Source organism: Lissotriton helveticus, chromosome 2_2 (assembly GCF_964261635.1).
Source record: "Lissotriton helveticus chromosome 2_2, aLisHel1.1, whole genome shotgun sequence".
Lineage (NCBI taxonomy): Eukaryota > Metazoa > Chordata > Amphibia > Caudata > Salamandridae > Lissotriton > Lissotriton helveticus.
The window spans coordinates 347,886,622-347,907,016 of NC_136060.1; the positions used below are offsets into that span (position 1 = coordinate 347,886,622).

The window sequence follows — 20,395 nt, forward strand, 5'->3', positions numbered from 1 at the left end:
AGACAATAAATATAGTCCAAAGATATGTCTTTAATGGAGCTTGTAAGTCAGCATCCACATTCATCCCTGTGCATCTCTTGAATGTCCCCTGAACATTCCCCCAGCTTTGACATTCCATTTCATCTAACATTATGATGTCATTTATACATCATTACATTCTACCTCCCCCCCCCTAAAATAAGTCAAATAATTTAGATAAATAGATTAACATTGTTCAATTAGTCTCTCAGGTATTTTTGAAATTCTTTCCGATCTCCTTTGTATCCACTCATCTTGTTGATCATTTGGTTGTATGTTTCTCTGTACTTTGCCTGTCGTAACTTTTCTAAAGAAAGACTTGATTCTTGTAATTGTTCTGCTATCATTTTCTGCAGTCATTGCTGTGCCATGTATTTTTGTAACTTCCAAAGGCATTGGGTGAAATCTAGTTTGTGATTTTTTTAACTTGCTGTTGTTTAACTAAAACTAAATCACCAATTTGATAATCTTTACCTTGATACGTTTTTCCTTTTTCTGCATAGTATTTCATTTTTTCTTTGGCCTCTTTGTCTTTTTTTAAGACTTCATTATATATTTTTGGTGGACTTGCAGGTAATTGTAGTAATCGAGTTCTCCTTTGTTGCCCAAACATTAATTCTGTAGGGCACTTCCCAGTTGATGGATGAGGGGTATTTCTATAGTCTCTTAAAATTTGACACAAAGCTTGATTTACTGAAATCTGTGAAAGTTTTGCTCTTTGTACTCCTTTTTTAATTGTTGCCATCAATATTTCTACCATTCCATTTGCTCTAGGCCACATTGGAGTTATTTTCCTATGCACTATTCCCAAATAGTTAATACATTTTCCAAATTCTTCTCCACTAAATGGTGGTCCATTGTCTGTTTTTAATATACTAGGTATTCCCCATGTTGAGAATATTTCATCTAATATTGGAAGTACTGTTGAAGTAGATGTAGATGATATCAATTTTACAATTGGAAAATGGGAATATTCATCTACCACTGCTAGTAGGTAATGCCCAGAATCCAAAGGCCCATAAAAATCTGCTGCCACATCTGACCAAACAGCATTTGGAAGATCTGACATGTGCAACTCTTCAATTCCTTTCTCCTTTACGGTACATTGGCAGACATAACAAGACAGAACAATTTCTTCCACTTGTTTGTCCAGCCTTGGAAACCATAGCTTTTCTCTTAGAATTTTTTTTGTTGCTGACACACCACGATGACTTTCATGAGCCAAATCAATTACACGACGTTGAAGACTGTCTGCTATTATTATTTTTGTTCCTCTGAGTAGTATTCCTGAGGAGGTTATAGATAATTCTGAGCTTATATTTTTAAATACCAACATACCATTTTCCTAATATTTCTTTGAAATTGACTTCCTTTATTTATCAATCTCCACTTATTTTCATGTATGATTTTCTTCACCTCTTGAAGAGTATCATCTTTCTCCGTTTCTTCAATTAGTTCATTTTCTTTCACAATTCTTGCCTTTGCTGATTTCACTATAAAGTGTATGTATTCTTCTGCCTCTAATTGTTGTACATCTGTTGTTGAAGATGAGCTTGTAAGCCAGCATCCACATTCATCCCTGTGCATCTCTTGAATGTCCCCTGAACATTCCCTCAGCTTTGACATTCCATTTCATCTAACATTATGATGTCATTTATACATCATTACATTCTTGAGATAAACCAATGTGGAAGCGCCCAGGATATGAGCTGACTACCAATATTCAACCTGGCATACCTAGCAAGTCAATCACCAAATGTATTCCAAGCGTACTAAGGCTGAGTGCAAACCTAAATACAAGATAATACATGTGAAGCCCAACAGGAATAAACTATTGTGTATGATCTATCATGGAGCGACATTCATGCTTATGATGTAGGGTCTTGGAATCAACTAAGGGCACAGACCTAACAGTATAAATACTCAGTGGTGGTGGTGAATATTCGTGTGGATAATAAGAAGTGTGGAAACTTAAAATGCAGACACAGAACTGAGCAGTTACAGCAAACAATATTTACAATATATACATTGATGATGCCAGTAGAACCAGGAAGCAGATATGCATCAATAATGACAAAATTATATACAATCACAGATACGTAATAGGTACTACAAGTATGTGCCTGTAATTCTGAATCACAGGAAATGGTGTAATCCTCTGTGGTGTTCAGACCTGCAGGTGACTTGGTGTTACATTGCAGTATATACCCAGTCTCCAACTGCCTCAAAAGCCTCTCTCTATTGCCGCCACGCTTAAGCGGTGGAACACAATCAATGACTGAATATTGGAGGTGCTCGAGACTGTTATTGTGCACCTCCTTGAAATGCCTCGCTACAGGATAGGCTGGTTCATTGATAACTATTGCCCTGAGGTGTTGGAGTATACGTAGGTGTACCTGGAGCTTGGTGCTCCCAATGTAGCGTAGCCCACAGTTACATTACAGCATATACACAGCAAATTCTGTCCTGCAGGTCAATCTGTGTTTGATGATGAGTGGCGTGTGGCTGAAGCCGGAATCTACCCTGGTCATGTTTCTACCAAATTTGCAAGCCCTACAGCTCTGACATTTAACAAAACTTTTTATATCCGCTAGCCAATTTTGCGTGGTGGTGATCTCCGAACTGTTTCTGACCAAAGCATCTCTCATGGAGAACTCTCTCCTGTATGTGATGTCTGGTTTCTGTGCTAATATCAACCCCAGTGTGGGGTCAGATTTGATGATCCCCCAATGCTTATTGATGACTGATCGGATGGTTCTCTCTTCGGTGTTATGTGTAATGATCAGTCCGGGGCTGACCAAACTGCTGGGTTCAGCTAGTATGGTGGTTACACTAGGGACCTCAACAGTAGTCGGGCCTATTAGCAGCTCATCTCTGGGGATGGCATTGGCTCTGTCTACGGCTTTGCGCCTTGAACCTTTTGGTAGCTTCTGCCTGACATACTTGGAGATATTCATGCGATCACGGCCTGCAAAGGCCGAAATGCGTCATGGCAGCAAGGTGAATCTCTGAGATAAACTATTTTGCACCAAGAAAGTGGAGTCCGTCCCTGTTCTGTTCCAGTTGATTGAGGGACTTCAAGAACAAGGTTGCAAGTGAGATATATATATATATATATATATATATATATATATATATATATATATATATATATATATATATATATATATATATATTATGTGATATATATATATATATATATATATATATTATGTGATATATATATGTCACTTGCAACCTTGTACACCTACGTATACTCCAACACCTCAGGGCAATAGTTAACAATGAACCAGCCTACCCTGTAGCGAGGCATTTCAAGGAGGTGCACAATAACAGTCTCGAGCACCTCCAATATTCAGTCATTGATTGTGTTCCACCGCTTAAGCGTGGCGGCAATAGAGAGAGGCTTTTGAGGCAGTTGGAGACTGGGTATATACTGCAATGTAACACCAAGTCACCTGCAGGTCTGAACACCACAGAGGATTACACCATTTCCTGTGATTCAGAATTACAGGCACATACTTGTAGTACCTATTACGTATCTGTGATTGTATATAATTTTGTCATTATTGATGCATATCCGCTTCCTGGTTCTGCTGGCATAATCAATGTATATATTGTAAATATTTTTTGCTGTAACTGCTCAGTTCTGTGTCTGCATTTTAAGTTTCCACACTTCTTATTATCCACACGAATATTCACCACCACCACTGAGTATTTATACTGTTAGGTCTGTGCCCTTAGTTGATTCCAAGACCCTACATCATAAGCATGAATGTCGCTCCATGATAGATCATACACAATAGTTTATTCCTGTTGGGCTTCGCATGTATTAGCTTGTATTTAGGTTTGCACTCAGCCTTAGTACGCTTGGAATCCATTTGGTGATTGACTTGCTAGGTATGCCAGGTTGAATATTGGTAGTCAGCTCATATCCTGGGCGCTTCCACATTGGTTTATCTCAAGAATGTAATGATGTATAAATGACATCATAATGTTAGATGAAATGGAATGTCAAAGCTGAGGGAATGTTCAGGGGACATTCAAGAGATGCACAGGGAAAGTGGAGTCCGTCCCTGTTCTGTTCCAGTTGATTGAGGGACTTCTAGAACAAGGTTGCAAGTGATATATGTATATATATATATATCACTTGCAACCTTGTTCTTGAAGTCCCTCAATCAACTGGAACAGAACAGAGACGGACTCCACTTTCTTGGTGCAAAATAGTATATATATATATATATATATATATAATATTAATTATTCTTTGAATCGCAAGATTTTCAATATATCAAGTATTTGGTGTGGTACAGTCTTGAGAAAGCTGCATGTATTAACTAAAATGCGCATTGGCTGTGATCAAAATAAATGTAGATCAATAAGGGGACATGGTCAAGTAGTTAGTTATTTGGTGAAATATAAAGTCTGATTTAAATCCGTTTTAGTTTTGGAAGGACTGAGAAAATAACATTTCAAGAAGTGTTTTTACACGTTTTTGGCACCTGCGTCACTTACGTATCAATTTTTACACTTTTAATGTCTAACAGGTATGCATTGCTTTTACAGGCAAATGGGATAATGACACTTGGATGCGTTAATAACCCTTCACTGAATACGCTAGGCCTTCCACACTGAAAAACGCCCACATACCGCTCATCTATTCAACCGCTGTCTAGTATTTGTAGGGAAACTTGACTTGCAGTCAGAAATAAAACTGCAAATGTAGGCTCTGGCATATAGAAAGGAACAAGTAGTTTCGGATAAATGTCAAGTGGAAAATATTTGAAATAACCTCAGGAAACGATAATCCAAAATCATTTATAATGAAATCAATCTTTGAATTGTTTTGGAGCTCTCTAATATGAATGCTTATCTTTTAAGTGAGGAGCAGCATTTTCCATTAGTAATATTCGAGAACAGCCTATTCATGCATAATTTCTTGGCCCAATGTTTTTTGTGTGAAAGATGCAGTTCAAATCTGGTAGGAAACCAGCAATGCTGAGAATACTGAGAATGCACATATTCACTTTGGTAATGACAGAGGTGGGATTTGGTCTTCTTTAGTGTTTCAGTCATCTTCAAAATGGTGTTCTCCAACATTTTACTCTCACTGTGCTCAAATCTATAATATGAATTTATTTGCCTGTAGTAACTGGATTGAAGATGCTTGTGGAAAGAGTTTAAAAATGTAAGTGGTGCTTTTTTCAAAGTTTTAATCCTGATGACCAGTGGCGGCCTCTCCATTATAGCGGAGGAGCACTGCCTCCGCCAGCAAATCCAGCAAATAAAATGGTAATAAAACGGGCTTTAAACCCGTTTTATTATCATTATATTTTAATCCCCTGGACCCACCTCCAGGACTCTGACGATGCTTGGGGGCAGGTCCTTGGGATGACACTGCTGGTGGAGGAGTGGAGGGCACTCCCTTTATTGTGCATGAGGTGTTTGGCCAGCGCCGGGACGCCCCTTTACTGGGGCCGCTGTTGAGCTATATAAATTGTAGTAACATTAACATTAACGATAACATCAACAGCTGTCTCAAGCCAGTCAAACCCCTCCCATGCAGTGAAGCTTTCTCCAGCCCCAGTTGCTTTGCTGGGGCTGGAGATAGCAGGCACAGGCTCCTAGTCTGCCTGAGAGCGCATGTTGCCGGCGCTCAGGCCAATCCTGAAGCTGCTCTCATGCAGAAGCAGCTTCAGGATTAACCGCAGGATGGGAGCCTGTGCCCCAGCCACAAGCAGGAAGAGCTTGATGCGGCAGGAGTAAGTTTATTTGATCAATTTTTTATTTTTTTGTTCCCGAGCCCTCTCAACCTTTCTCCTCCCTCCTCCCCACATACCTCCTCAAGCACTGCCTGACTCCCCACTTTGTCAGGGGCAGGTCGCTACTGCTGATGAAGCCTCACGGCTGTGGTGCCCAAGTAGATAGCATTGTGTTGTTGAATCTGTGGCGGTACTTCCATCTCCTGTCTGCTCCACATTTTAAAATTTCACAAGACCCACTAAATGGGATATGTTTTTCTGGTGCTTAGGCCTTTATTGGAGTACATTTCTCATTACTCTTAGCTCCTTCAACACCAAATTTTAATTTCTTTAGTGCTTCTCCCTTTACCTGGAGGGTATTTGTCATTACTCTTAGCTCCCTTGAAACCAAACTCTCTTCAAATAAGAAGTATTGTGGCAGGATAAATTCCCCCTCAAGAGGTCTTTGAGTGATCAAATAGAATTTATTGGCATATACACTGTAAGGAACATTCAGCCTGATTCATCAAGCTAAATTGCACTCGCAAAGGGCAAGATTCTCAGAATCTTGCCTTTTGCGAGTGCAATTTTTGCATTTGGGATTCATCATCCCAAATGCAAAATTCGCTAGTAAAGAATTCGCACATTTGCAAAGAATTGCATTTAAGGAATCTCTATTTGAGATTCCTTAAATGCAATTCATGAATCATTTTAAAATTGCGAAATTGCAATTTTGGGCCGCTATTTACCGAGAGATCAGATCTCTCGGTAAATAGCAAAAACTTAGAAAAATGCATTTAAATGCATTTTTCTAAGTTGCATGTTACACACACACATGTCCTTTGGACATGTGTGTGCGCAACACCAATGTAGATTACATTTCAGGGGTGCTACAGGGTGTCCTTTGGACACCCCTGCACCCTTGAAATCGCATCCTTATTTGCGATTAGCTAATTGCTAATCGCAAATAAGGAATAACTCCCCATGCATTCCTATGGGCCTGTAGGCCCATAGGAATGCATGGGGAGTTATTCCTTATTTGCGATTAGCAATTTGCTAATCGCAAATAAGGAACATGTAGGAATCGCAATATTATTTGCAATTCCTACATGAATACCGTTTTGCAAGTCCTTAATATTGATTCCTTATGATTCGCTATTAGGGGCTCGCAAAACGGGAGAATGATGAATCAGGCTGAAAGAGATTATACAATGCCATCTCTCTGAATGGAGCTTCAGCACTGCCATTCATGTCAAGGTAAATAACAACACCTACAACTGCAACTACAACAACAACTTCAATTACTACTACAAAAATCGACTACTACCATAACTAAAATGTATACAGCACATGCAGGATCCTCCTTCTTCCTCCAGACTCTAATTAGGGGCTGCTTACTTTTTATGACTTCTACCATTGATCTTCAACCACATAATTCAAGTATGAGGTGCTTAAACAACTTAAGTATCTTTTCTTGGAGTTGGTGATTAACTCAATGTTCTCCAGAAACCTTTTAAAACATATCAAAATTACTTTTCAGAGCAATTGCTCTTGTCCAGTACCACATTACAGAAATACACAAATAGGTGCATAGGAAACACGGTTTTATCATGAGATTTTAGGGCCAGTTTTGGATTCCTAATAGATGCTTTCCTATGGATCTAAGTAACAATGTCTTCTGTTTTATAGTTGTTCAAAATTGCTTTGTTTCCCCAACAAGATACATATTTAGCATGATCAGCATTCCTTGGTTTGAAGAGCAAGGTTTAGATTAGCATTCTGATCTGTATCTTAAATTCATATATCTTGAAAAGTTATTTTTTTAAAACATTTATGTAACCTACATGAGAATTCTCACTTAAGTTAAATACAATAAATGTTGTTATGGACACCCATTAGATAGAGAGGTTTTGTCCTGCATAAAAATACATTTGTGAAATCATGATTATGAGGCATGCTTAGAGTTTGATGGACAAGGTACTCTGCCAGCATTGTGACAGAGTACCCTGGATTTCCCCATGCTCTATTTAGAGTTGTGGTAATCTCCTATGCTGGTTGTGCCAGTCAAAACCTTTAACCCCTTCCACGCTCATGACGAGCTGGGCTCGTCATGAGGTAGCCTCCTCGCACGCTCATGACGAGCCCAGCTCGTCACGTAACATGCGATTTTAAAAAACTCAGCGTACGGGCGGAATTCCGCCCGCACGCATGCGGTTAACTGACAGCTCATCAGTTAATTGCATCAGACCATTTGCCTTATTGAGTGTGGATTTTCTGACATACGCTTTTTCTTGTTCAAAACCATCAGGGAAAATGTAATAGTTTTGAGTAGAAAATAGGATTCATTACCCTCATGCAATGGGTAAAACCGGCAGTGTGTCAGAGCAATTTTTCAACACCAAAGTTCTGCTTTGGTAGTTTATGAAAACAAAAATAAATCCTGTGCAGGCACATTGAACATGGCACTTGCAGAGCAATGCATCAGTCCCTGTTGCAGAGACATCATGGCAGTGAGATCTTCCTATGCCTAGCACAGATTTCTAAATATGGTGGGCTGTACTCCATCAGGGCAGAGGCGCATATATGTATTGTTTTCGTGAAGCATGAGCCTAGCTGACAGCACCAGAACGCTGTACATTCCTACATTGACCAACCTTTACATCCATCCACTGACCTGGAGGTATATAGTGCAGACCACCAAACATATATAAGTCCCTCCCTTTGTATCCAGTGTTCTAACTAATTCAAAATATAGTGCAATGGCTTTGGCCTGTGGCTTTGGAAGATCTCTTGCTGGCACAATGCCACCGACTGAGTGTTTTTCTGATGTTTTGAGACAGATGTTCTGACCGCAAACCTCAAATTGATAAACACACTGATCTGAAGGGGATGTGGGAAGTAACACAGGGTGCAGTGCATTTTACACTCCATAACATACACTGAGCAGCCTATATACTTGAAATTGGAAACTAATCTGGCCCATTTAAAAGAAATCCTGGCGGCTCTTGCTTTCTATTAAAACAAAAGCACCAAGGCGGTGGGGAGACTGGAGGACTTTGCAACATATGTGCAGTGCTGATAGTATTTTGCGAACATGTGTTTCTTCTAATTGGAAAAATCCAATGTCACAGAAATAAGGATTTTTTTCGAAAACGTCTTTTTGAATTAGTTTTTCTTTGTCCTTTTTATATTTCCACTTCACAAGCTATCGAGCAAAGCTGAGCCTTCACCAAGCTGCTCCCTGGAGTAAAAGGCCACACAAGAGCTTGTTTCTGGCATTTCCTATCGTGTGACAGCAGACAGAAGAAACAGGGACACAAAAGAACTGCAGGCACTTGTCTGTGGTAGAAACAGAGCCGCACATTTCACTCTCAAAATTAATTTGCCAGTTGCTCACTAGAGCTGGAAAAAAAATAATTTCACAGACAAGCTGAATGGCAGCCTTGAGGTCCTTTTAGGAGGGTAGAATCTGGGCACGTTGACATTTATGTGAAGCATGCTTCTAGGAAACGGAGCATCTTAGGAAAACTAATGACATTCCTTGGCAAAGGGGACAATTTTATTGACTGGAAATAGCAGTTTGTCAGCACCAAGGAACTGACACACCACACTCTGCAGCTGCTGCAGGCGATTTTCTATCACACAGTGACAAAATGAACCCTTTTCTGAACAGGCCGTTTACAGCATAAAGAGTAACGCTTTTATATGCAGGGCAAGATCAGATTAATGGGCATTTGTAAGCCACCAACTATATTTGTTGCATTATCAAGATAACATATCAACTAATGTCAGAGAGTTCAGAGGAGGAATTTAAAATGAAGGGGAGAGCTAGGATAATCTGCACATGTCTGTACTATCCCACCACAAGCCTCTATATCCCTTCTTTTTTCCTTGTAGCAGAAACATTCACTGGTGGGGCGTCATGGCGCTTTACATAATCAGAGGTTTTACTACAAGATATATACATTTTCATAGAAATGGTACAGTTTGCATTATCCGGAACATGTCGAGACACAATTAATGTATTGAGTTCTAACCTTGGAGGTTATGCAGTTACAAAAGTTCTAAAGGAGGTGTTTCAGGACCACTTTAAGGCATCAAATTTAAAGTTTGGGGGTGTATTACACTAAGTTTCCTCAGGGCACAACTAGTATGTGGGCCGGCTTTGTGTGCCCTTGGGGCAATTTGTTCCAGAATGGCCTACATACATTTTTGGAGCCTCTGCTGTAGTACAGATTGCGCTGGTGCTACATATGGGTTGGCGCGATCTCAAGGGGGCAATGCTAACAAGAAGCTTTTTGTCTCTGCAACTGTGCCGTATTACTGACATGGGCACAGAAGAAATTGAGCTGTACGGTGGCGCACTGGGGTGCACTGATTTGAGGTGGTGGACCGTCAGTTTGCCGACAAAGGACGCCCCTTTAAAGAGAGAAAGTGAGTCCATTGGACCCCTCATACATCTCCTGCAGGGATATATATTTATACACATATATAGCTAGTGGTTAGGCTAATTTATTACACACAGAGTAAGAATGTGTGATGCATTGGGTTTTTCTAATGTTCTTCCCAACCTGACTGCTGAGATTACCATAATAGTTTCCATCATCCTGGTGCATAAGGTTAACATTATAATTGCACATAATAAATAACCTTTCATTGTAAAACAGCAACAGTTGTCTAATTATATTATTTATATGGGATAGTGTGAGGGTTCACAAATCTACCAGTAACTCCTGCAGGAAATCGCGTTGCTGGAGGGGTTGTCTAACTCATAAAATGAATCTGGATGAGCTTAACTCCTCATAGAGAAGAGAGAGAGACACGTGACTCTTATCATTTTCTACAAAGGGGATGCGATACATTTAACCCCTAAGAGCTGAAGAGATATAACCAGATGGTTCCACCCCGTGTACAAGTTTCAGTACACTTTCATCCTGAAGCCTTAATTTTGCTGACAAAAGCTCTGAATGGGGAAAAACATGATTCTACATCCACCTCAGTTGCTTTGCTGCTCAGGTAGATTTACCACGTTGACCCCGTCCAAAGGTTGTAGCTATGGAATAAGCCACTTCTTGAAATGATTCTGTTTGACTTACAGCAATACCAGAGACTGGCTACATTCACCACAAATGTAGTTGATTCACTGGTTCTTTAAATCCACCAGTGGGGCAAGGCAGGATCCTGAGGACAGTGAAGGTCCCTCAGAGGCAGATGTTCATCGTTGATCTCATGATGAAGCCTTCAATTTTGGTGGAAAAAGATTCCGGAGAGAAAAACTCAGAAATCCTGCCCACCAAGAACTTCAACACCATGTTTGGGTCTTTGCAAAGTTCCTTGTCTCTCCTGCAACCCATTGTTTCTCAGGAGAGGCTTTTAGGTAAACAGGTCTCTCTCAGACTGGGCATTGTCAGGCCAGTTACTAAATGATCAACCATGTCTTTCTTAAAGCAGGGGGCCCTTTTGCCTTTTTTCTCCTTGTAGCAGCAACGAGAGGCCAACCACCTGACCCCAGAAGGGTGGTTCAGTCCCAGGGTGCCAGCAGGAGTCCTTGGATTTTCTCTTCCCCAGAAGTGAGACAGAATCTTCGTTCTTCTTGATATTTTTCCCAGGTACAAGAATGAGGAGATGAAGATGAGGTGCCATGTTATCCTTTGCACTAGCCAGTGACTGGATAATTTCCCACACCCAGCCTCATATTTTCAGCAACCATATTTTCAGCACTTTCTTTCTCAGCATATTGCCCACATTCCCGTAGTTGCTCATTGAATATGATCTTATCATTCCTCCATCTGTAGCAGTTCTGCCCTCTGCTCCAGCTACTGCTATATGGAAAAGAGTTATTCTTTCATCTCTCAGCACTGGAACTGGTTTTATCGAATGCTATGCGCACAGACAGAAAGTCTAGGGTGGCTCTGGGCTTCAGTGGTTTCAGTTCCAGCTACCTCATTAGGGATCTCCAGTTTCACAGAAATAGTTGTTAAGGCCGCTCTCTGTTCCTGCCTCACTCTGAGACAACTAACCCCTGCCTAATGCCAAAGTGGACACCACATCATCCTTCCTGCTCACAGGCACCGGGCTATTGTCTTCAAGCAGGCGATTCGCTAACAGCCAATCTGGTATGTATATAACACTCTGTGGAATATTGCTACCGCACAAACAGGTTCTAAATCAGTCTGCTCTCAGGCAGTACAAAGCTCAATTTATAACCACAGAATTATATTTTTAGTAGCATTTGGGAAATAACTTTGAATGAATGGTTTAGCATTTTACTAAGTGATATTAGAGAAAATGGCTCACTAGACCTGTACAGGAGAAATGCACTTTTACCTGTACAGTATGTAACTAGTAACTTATGGGACATATGGTTTCTTAATAGTTTACATGTTTCACTTTTATATAATAAGAACCAGGCTCACTTTGTGTGACTTTGCTAATATAAAATAAAGTAGATTTTCTTACATGTCCAAGCATGTTTTCCTTCCATATGTCACTGGTCACTGCAGTGGTTTTAAAACTGCATCTCAGCTATAACACCATGGTGTTGTACACTGCTCAAAGATGCAGGTGTGCTAATACATACTGCAGCCCACATATGACGTTTAATTTCCACGAAACTGTGACAACATAACATGGCCTTACTGGAAAGCTAAATATGACAATGGTGGTTAAAACTATATAGAGTACATATTTTAGGGGACAAGCACACACAATACGATGCTATTAAGGAAGGTCAGAGTCCCAATACAAGTAAACCAAAAGTTGGGCACCTACAAAATTATGCTCTTTCTTACACTTCTGTTTTCCTTTGCACGTTCTATGCAAATTAAGTTCAGGTTGGCACATGAAAAAATCCTGCCAACTAACAATCACCATTAGCAATGTAGGGCTTTTGCTGCAACTGATATGCTGTCCTTCTGCCACACCAGGTAGGAGTGAGTGCAGGTCATGCAGTCATCTTCTAGCTTTTCAACATTAACATGAAACCCATTTGAGCCCTGCTCACCAATAAAAACTACAGCATCCTTCAATATGAGCATGATACTCAGCTCCAAGGTGTGCATCTAGCCACAACATCACTAGGCTGAAGTATCACATTAAAAGCATAGTCAAAAGCCAGCAGAAGCTGTATCCAGCTAAGTTTGTTCTCAAAATCTAACAAACAAAACCAGATTTAGGCCAAGCTCAATGAGGTGAAAATGAATGGCTTTGCACAGTGACTCATTGATAGAGCCAAATATCAGTGCTTTCACATTGATAACACTTTTGTCTTTAAAATACATGTCAGTCAAAAGCCTAAAACTGCATGCCACCAGCTCCTTCTTGTTTCCCAAATCAAAGCCATACTTCAAAATCACAGTCTGGGTCCATGACTGAAGCAATGGGTTCAAAGCCAGAATCCAAGATATCTGGCTGATTCCACTTCAGATGGCATTATCAAAGTTCTTGAAGTTTTCAAGTTTTATTAAAGATTCAGATCTTCAGTTTACAAAAATGGCATTAACTAATACAAATTTAAAAATGAGCTACATTTTTTTAAACTTTTACAGCATATTAATTCATTAACTGGGCAACTTACCATCTTCATAGTAGCACTTGCCGTTGCAATACCATATGTTTTTTTAAGTGGGTTTAAAAATCTCTGTTGATAGAGCAGGTCAGGGAAAGTTGACATGTTCAATAGTCTGTAGATAATTTTAACATAAGGTGCATTTTGTCTCCGTCCAGATTACATTCTGGCATGCATCCATTGCAGTTTTTAATGGCAAACAATTCAGTCTACATCTTCTCACTTTCTATTCCAAGCTCCAATTTAGATTTCCTTGAGGAACTTCTGCCTGACATGAATGAATTATATTTTTGAATGGACTTTTTGTTCTTTATCATGGAGCAATTTTTTTTCAAGGTATGTTTTAGATCATTTTTAAGATGAAAATATCTCGTATCCTGGATATCTGATTTAGTCAGAGAAAAATGCTGGAGCAGTTAAAATATCAGTTAAAAATGATCCAGTCTCAGTAGTAGATGCAAAACATTCCAAATCCGTAATTCTCCTTAAGTACTTTTCTTTGGCATGTAATTAACAATGATACGACTGTAAAATAGCAGACCGCCCTCTAAAAGTGCTCACTAATCCAAATTTCAGGGCTTCTATAGAGATTACAGAGTTTAAGGTGCAGATAGTGCAAATAATTTTGCCCTCCACCTTATGCATGAAATGTCATTGATCAGTATTTATTGACTCTATAGCATATGAAAGTGCCGGAGGAATATTCACTTTATATACTATTAAAAGGTGATTAAAGTGCCTATGCCCTGTTACTCTATAAAGTGCCTTTAGTGCATTTCCATGGGTCACCACCTTATTTGAAATGTGCAATATGCTTAATATTACTCAAGTTTGCCAACATTACTCTTCCAAGATAAGAATAGGATTTTACTACTTCTAAGAAGGAGTTATTGAGCAACCAGTTATACTTTATATTTATCGGACACCCCTTTGGATAAAACCTCATGACCTTAGTTTTATTTATATTTCTTTATTTGAAAAGTTTTATATAGCGCTGGCTAGACCCGGAGGTATCAGAGTGCTTTACATGAGAACAAGTTGCGCAAAGTTACATCCGTTACCATAACATAAAATAAAAATGTATACGAGTCAACTGGAGCATGAGGGAGGGTGGGGGATGAGGGTTCGAGATGAGGGTGTAGGAGAGAAACAAACAAGGTTATGTAGGGCTGGAAAGGGGAGTCAGCCACAGGATCACCAAGGGAGAGAGCAGGGGAGGGAAAGCAAGCACGCCGGAGAGACGAGGAAAAACAATGTCCAATGTCCGGCTGGGTAGGTGATGGCTAAGGGGGTGAAACCAAAGTCAATCTCCTCTATAGCTGCCAAAACAGTTCCACTGGGCATCGGCCATGTTGCTCGGGCACCGCAGACAGTATAACATATAAGCTTTCCGCCAGAGGGCATCGTCAAAGTTCTATCAGCCACAGCTTCGGGCCAAGGGGGACTAATGTTTTGCCGCACCGCCAGGCGCCATCTTGGGGCAGGCAGCTTCGTGGAATCCCATGGGGGCCCCCCTTTCAGCGCCACACCGTGTGGGCTTAACGACAATGCCTCAAAACTAATCCGGGAGGGGGTCTAACTCCACCTCCCCAAGCCCACTGCTCGCTCCACCTGTTAGTATTGAGGAGGGGTGCAATTGTCTTCATCACAGCCTCAAGAATGCAGGGCCTACTGTGGGCCTCGTTCTGGGTGAGGTTGTAGCCAAAGTCGATCTCCTCCTCCAGGGCCAATGTAGGTGAGGGCTAAAGCCACATGGCGGGATTGGCTCGTGGGGCTACACTCCTTCGCCTCTAGGGAGCGTCAGCCCGGTTGCTATATTTACCTTCAGGAATTGAACATCTGAATATAATGACAAAGCATAAAGACGTCTATGAAGACCTTTAGTAGTCAGGTCTAGCAAAACAATATGTCTGCATAAAAGAGTATACATAAAGGATAGGAGCCTAATTTTGGGGCATCACCGCTACCTTACTCAACTCATCAGGCAAGTCTGCCATAAAGAGCAAGAAAAGGAGGTAGACCAACAGGCATCCCTGTTTCAAACCATTTCTGGTAGGGATTTTCGGAGTCATACCCCACCTGCCTCCTAACATAACATGACACCAAGATTCAGCTATTTCGGGCAAGTTTTTGGCCTGCGGCAAATCATATTGGTATTTATTGCCTTATTTGGTTCTGGGTTCTCCTTTCTTTTGATTTCATTAAAAGGATGTATAATATGTGTTTGCCGAGTTGATACTAAAACCTTGACTTCCTTGAAAATTCTGCAGTTTTCTCAATGTTTTTTTCTAGTAGAGTACTGATATTGTCAACAGTTGCAGTCATTTTATTCAGTAGGATACCACTTTTTTCTCCTGTCCAATAAATAACTTTAAGTTGAGCATGACAATGAATAGCACTGTCTAGGAGTTCAATTGCCAAGGGATGAACATAAAGGGGAAGGGACAGTCCCGAGGGGTGACTTGTTCTGAATGAATAGAAGTTGTAGTTGACATTTTGAATACATTTCTGAAACAGCCAATAGAATATGAATGCCCTTTTCTTTTGTTGCTGAGAGTCTCCATTGCATGAGCATTGTGAACTATAGAATACACTATTCCTTTCTCTTGACATATCTGTGTAACTCGCCAGAAGCTTAATTAACCTCTCCTCATCATAAGCAAAATCTGGAAGTAATTTTTTGAACCAGCTTTTGTGTAGTGTACCCACTAATAATGATTCAATTCTTTTAATTTTAAAGCGAATGCTACTGGTCTTGGATAACTGTAATGCACATTCCGCATTAGAACACCCATACATCCAGACCCTGATGCGCTTTGTGGATGCACGGGCACCCCTCGTCAGTATAGCTCCCACCCATTCTGTTCCTGTCCACTTCCCTTATTATCCGTGTCAGTCACTTCCCTCTGTGAAGTCCATCTTGCACATCGATCTCTTCCTTTGTAGAGTGAGTTGCGTTGTGTAAACCACACACAAAGCTACACACATAGAGATTGTGCAAACACTGCACAAAATATTTCTCAACAATCAACTTACATTAAAGCCCTCCTCATTGGTCATGGTTGCAATCTCTTGAAGACCTTCTTCTGAAAAACATGAGGACTATACTGTGGCGGAGAAATTCATTGTCCTTAAGTGCACTCTCAACATCCCGCATTATATTGATGTGAACTGCCGGAATTTAGCTTAATAAAGAGAAATCAGTATTCATATACAGGGCCTATCTACACAACTATATTAAGTAGCACGTCTTTAAAATAACAGACAGTTATTTGTGTTCCACAAAAGATTTGGTAATGCAAACTACGGTAAATACGGACAGTTGCACTTCCGCATTTTTGCACTTCATGGCATTCACACGGTCTAAGTGCTTGGAACAGGCAGTCGCTGCACAGCAGGGCTGAGTGGTGGGTGGGAGGATTCCCTGGCCTTAAAATCAAAGCTGGAGCAAGCGCGCAGTGTGCACGCGCAGCGGTTGCGCCGCATGCACGCCTAAGGCAAGCCCGTCTGCGCCCGTTTGCGCCCGGCCTCATGTAATCTATGAAGGAACTCCTGTCCTTAAACCAAGGTACGCTGCTGCTACATAACAAAACAACAGCTAATCTGAGGCACGATGGGTTGCTGAAGCCACAATTAAGCACGAGGAGGTTAAACCATACCACACAACTCCCCAGGCTGGCCCGGCCTGCAAGCCCCCAAGGGCTTAGTTTTGCCACTCTCAACACCCGCTCATTGCAGAAGCACTGCCTCGAGGTCTTCTCGCTCCTCCAAAAGGATAACCTGGACATTCTAGGTGTCACGGACACGTGGCTGGCAGAGTCAATCAATCAATCATGCCATTTGTATAGCGCACTACTCACCCGGGAGGGTCTCAAGGCGCTTGGGGGGAGGGGTATGCTACTGCTCGAACAGCCAGGTCTTGAGTTGTTTCCTGAAGGCGAGATGGTCCTGGGTCAGCCAAAGGTGGATGGGGAGGGAGTTCCAAGTCTTGGCAGCCAGGTAAGAGAAGGATCTTCCTCCGGCGGTGGCTCTTCGGATGCGTGGTACGGCGGCGAGGGCGAGACTGGTGGACCGTAGCTGGAGGGTGGGCGTGTAGAAGGTCAGGCAGTCGTTGAGGTACTTGGGGCCCAGGTCGTGGAGAGACTTGTGTGCGTGGGTGAGGAGCCGGAACGTGATCCTCTTGTCGACGGGGAACCAGTGCAGGTTCCTCAGGTGGCTGGAGATGTGGCTGCGTCGGGGGACATCCAGGATGAGTCGGGCGGAGGCGTTCTGGATGCGCTGGAGTCTTTTCTGTAGCTTGGCTGTGGTTCCGGCGTAGAGGGCGTTTCCGTAGTCCAGTCGGCTGGTGACGAGTGCCTGGGTGACAGTCTTCCTGGTCTCGGTCGGGATCCAGCGGAAGACCTTGCGAAGCATACGCAGGGTGTTGAAGCACGATGAGGAGACGGCGTTGACTTGTCTGGTCATCGAGAGGGAGGGGTCCAGGATGAAGCCCTGGTTGCGTGCGTGGTCGGTTGGCTTGGGTGCGGTGCCCAGGGCTGGGGGCCACCAGGAGTCGTCCCAGGCGGAGGGCGAAGATCCCAGGATGAGGACTTCCGTCTTGTCCGAGTTCAGTTTCAGGCGGCTGTCCTTCATCCACTCGGCGACGTCTTTCATCCCTTCGTGTAAGCAGGTTCTGGCGGTGTCGGGGTCTCTGGTGAGGGAGAGGATCAGCTGGGTGTCGTCGGCGTAAGAGATGATGTTGAGTCCTCAACCCCGGATTTGGTAGCCTCGCTTCCACCAAATTATACGGCTATCCATCATAACAGACCCGGTAGCACTAATGGGGAGGGAGTTGCAATCCTCTACAAACGCTCACTAAAGACAGAAATTCTTTGTACAGAAAGCATCGAAGGTGCTGATGTTCTGGGGGTTAAGTTCTGTTCCCCCATGGATTGTTTTGTAATCCTGATAGTATACCGCCCACCATGTACGCCGCCCAGGTTCGTGGAACTCTTAATGGAACTAGTCCACGATCTCCGCTCACGATATCAAGGGTTGGTGGTGATGGGGGACTTCCACTGGGAGAAAACACCTAAGGATAGCCAGGCATAACAGCTAGACGAGGCACTGATCTCTTTAGAACTTCGCCAAGTGGTGGATGGGCCCAAGCATGAGAAGGGCCACACACTGGACTTGGTTTGGTCATCTCAACCGCTGACCAGCCCCATTGGTATCTCCCCTTGCTCCTGGTCGGACCATTATTTAATCCATGGCCGACTCTACCTTCCCAACCTAATGGCGAATTCTCCGCCGGAGTGGAAAATATTGTGGAGTTGGAACAAGATTAGTGCAGATGACTTGATAACCACCCTACTACACTCTGACCCATCAACGATATTAAAGGGAGACCTGGAGGCTGATAGTTCCTCTCTATCATTAAGGCTTAAGGATGCCATTGACTCGGTGGCTCCAGCGTGCAGGGTGAGAATTAAGGACAAGGGCAAAGGGACTCCCTGGTTCAACGATGTACTTAGGAAAAAGAAGCGAGAGAGCCTGGCGAAAAGCGTATGAACCCAGCGCCCGGGCAGAATATGTGTCACTGTTTACCTCCTACAAGAATGCTATTCTATCATGGAAGGCTGAATTTTACGAAGCAAAGATTGCTGCTGCTATCTTTTCCCAGAAGGAGACTTTTAGGGTCCTGAACGAGTTAAGAAAGCATAAGGGGCAAAAGCTCTCCTTTTGTCAGGAAGATTGTCATAAATGTCAGTCCTTTTTTTCTAGGAAAATAAAGGACCTCCTGACAGAAATTCATCGCACCCCGACTCTTCCCTGCTTCACAGGATTCACCTTCTCACCCCCTATGTTCGCCAACTGACTAACCACCTTGCCATCACTCAGAAAGGAGTCCCTGACACTCTTAATTGGGCTGGTGAAATCAGGCTCACTTGCAGACCCCTGACCACCAAAGATTTTCAAGATGGCCCTCCCAGGAAATGATAACGAGGTGCTCTTGCTCCTAAATAGGTCCTTGGAAGCAGGGCTAGTCCCTGCTAACTTGAAGAAGGCCCGTATTATCCCGCTCTTAAAAAAACCTGGCGCAGACACCAAGAATTAAAAAAATTTAGGCCAATCTCACAGCTGCCTTTTCTGGCCAAAGTATTAGAACAGCATGTATTACATTCCCTTTCACGCCATCTTGAAGACAATCACCTCCTAGAATTTAATCAGGCCAGATTCAGGGCCCACTACAGCATGGAATTGGTTATGCTTTCCGTGCTGGATGAATTAAGACTAAGGGCAGACAAGAAAATGCTGTGTGGCCTGGTGTTACTGGACCTATCCGCGGCATTTGACTCTGTCAATCATGACCAATTACTGTTGCGGACTGCGGATCTCGGAATTCGGGGCACAGCTTTGGCCTGGCTCACTTCCTTTCTTAAGGACCGCTCTAAGAGAGTCCAGTTAGCTGATTTGGTGTCCGATCCAGCCACCCTTTCATGTCGGGTACCTCAGGGCTCGACATTATCGCCCCTCCTTTTTAATGCCTATCTTCAACCCTTGATCTTTGTGCTAAACCAGATGGAGTACCGGATTTATAACTATGCGGACGACACCCAAATCATAATCCAGATTGACAGCTCACCGACGGCTCATTTAAGGATGCAAAACATTTTAAAAATTTACTGTCAACTGGATGTCGGCGAATTCCCTAAAGAACAATCCAGATAAAACGGAGGTACTGGCCCTCACCACAGTTTCCAATCCATGGAACGATCTCTTCTGGCCAAGAGAACTTGGCCCTTTTCCGGAACCGGCCAGGGCCGTGAATAATTTGGGCATCAAAATTGATGCCAAGCTATCCATGACACAACAGGTGTCAGCAGATGTGGGAACCTGTGTAGGCCTGTTGAGACAGCTGCGGAAACTGTCCCCACTTCTCACCTATTCCACATTCAGACGGGCGGTCTCAGCAATGATACTGTCGCGTCTGGACTATGGCAACTCCTTGTATTCTGGCCTCCCGCAACAACTGTTGGCCAGACTACAGGTTGTTATGAATGACGCGGCCAGACTAATTTTTAGAATG

General features: G+C 42.5%; 1 protein-coding gene across 5 annotated transcripts in view; it reads left to right on the forward strand.

The window, feature by feature from the left end:
- The window catches only part of SORCS2 (sortilin related VPS10 domain containing receptor 2), a 2,165,153-nt gene that overhangs the window by 569,931 nt on the left and 1,574,827 nt on the right, over positions 1–20,395 (forward strand). The gene's annotated exons all lie outside the window — the stretch shown is intronic.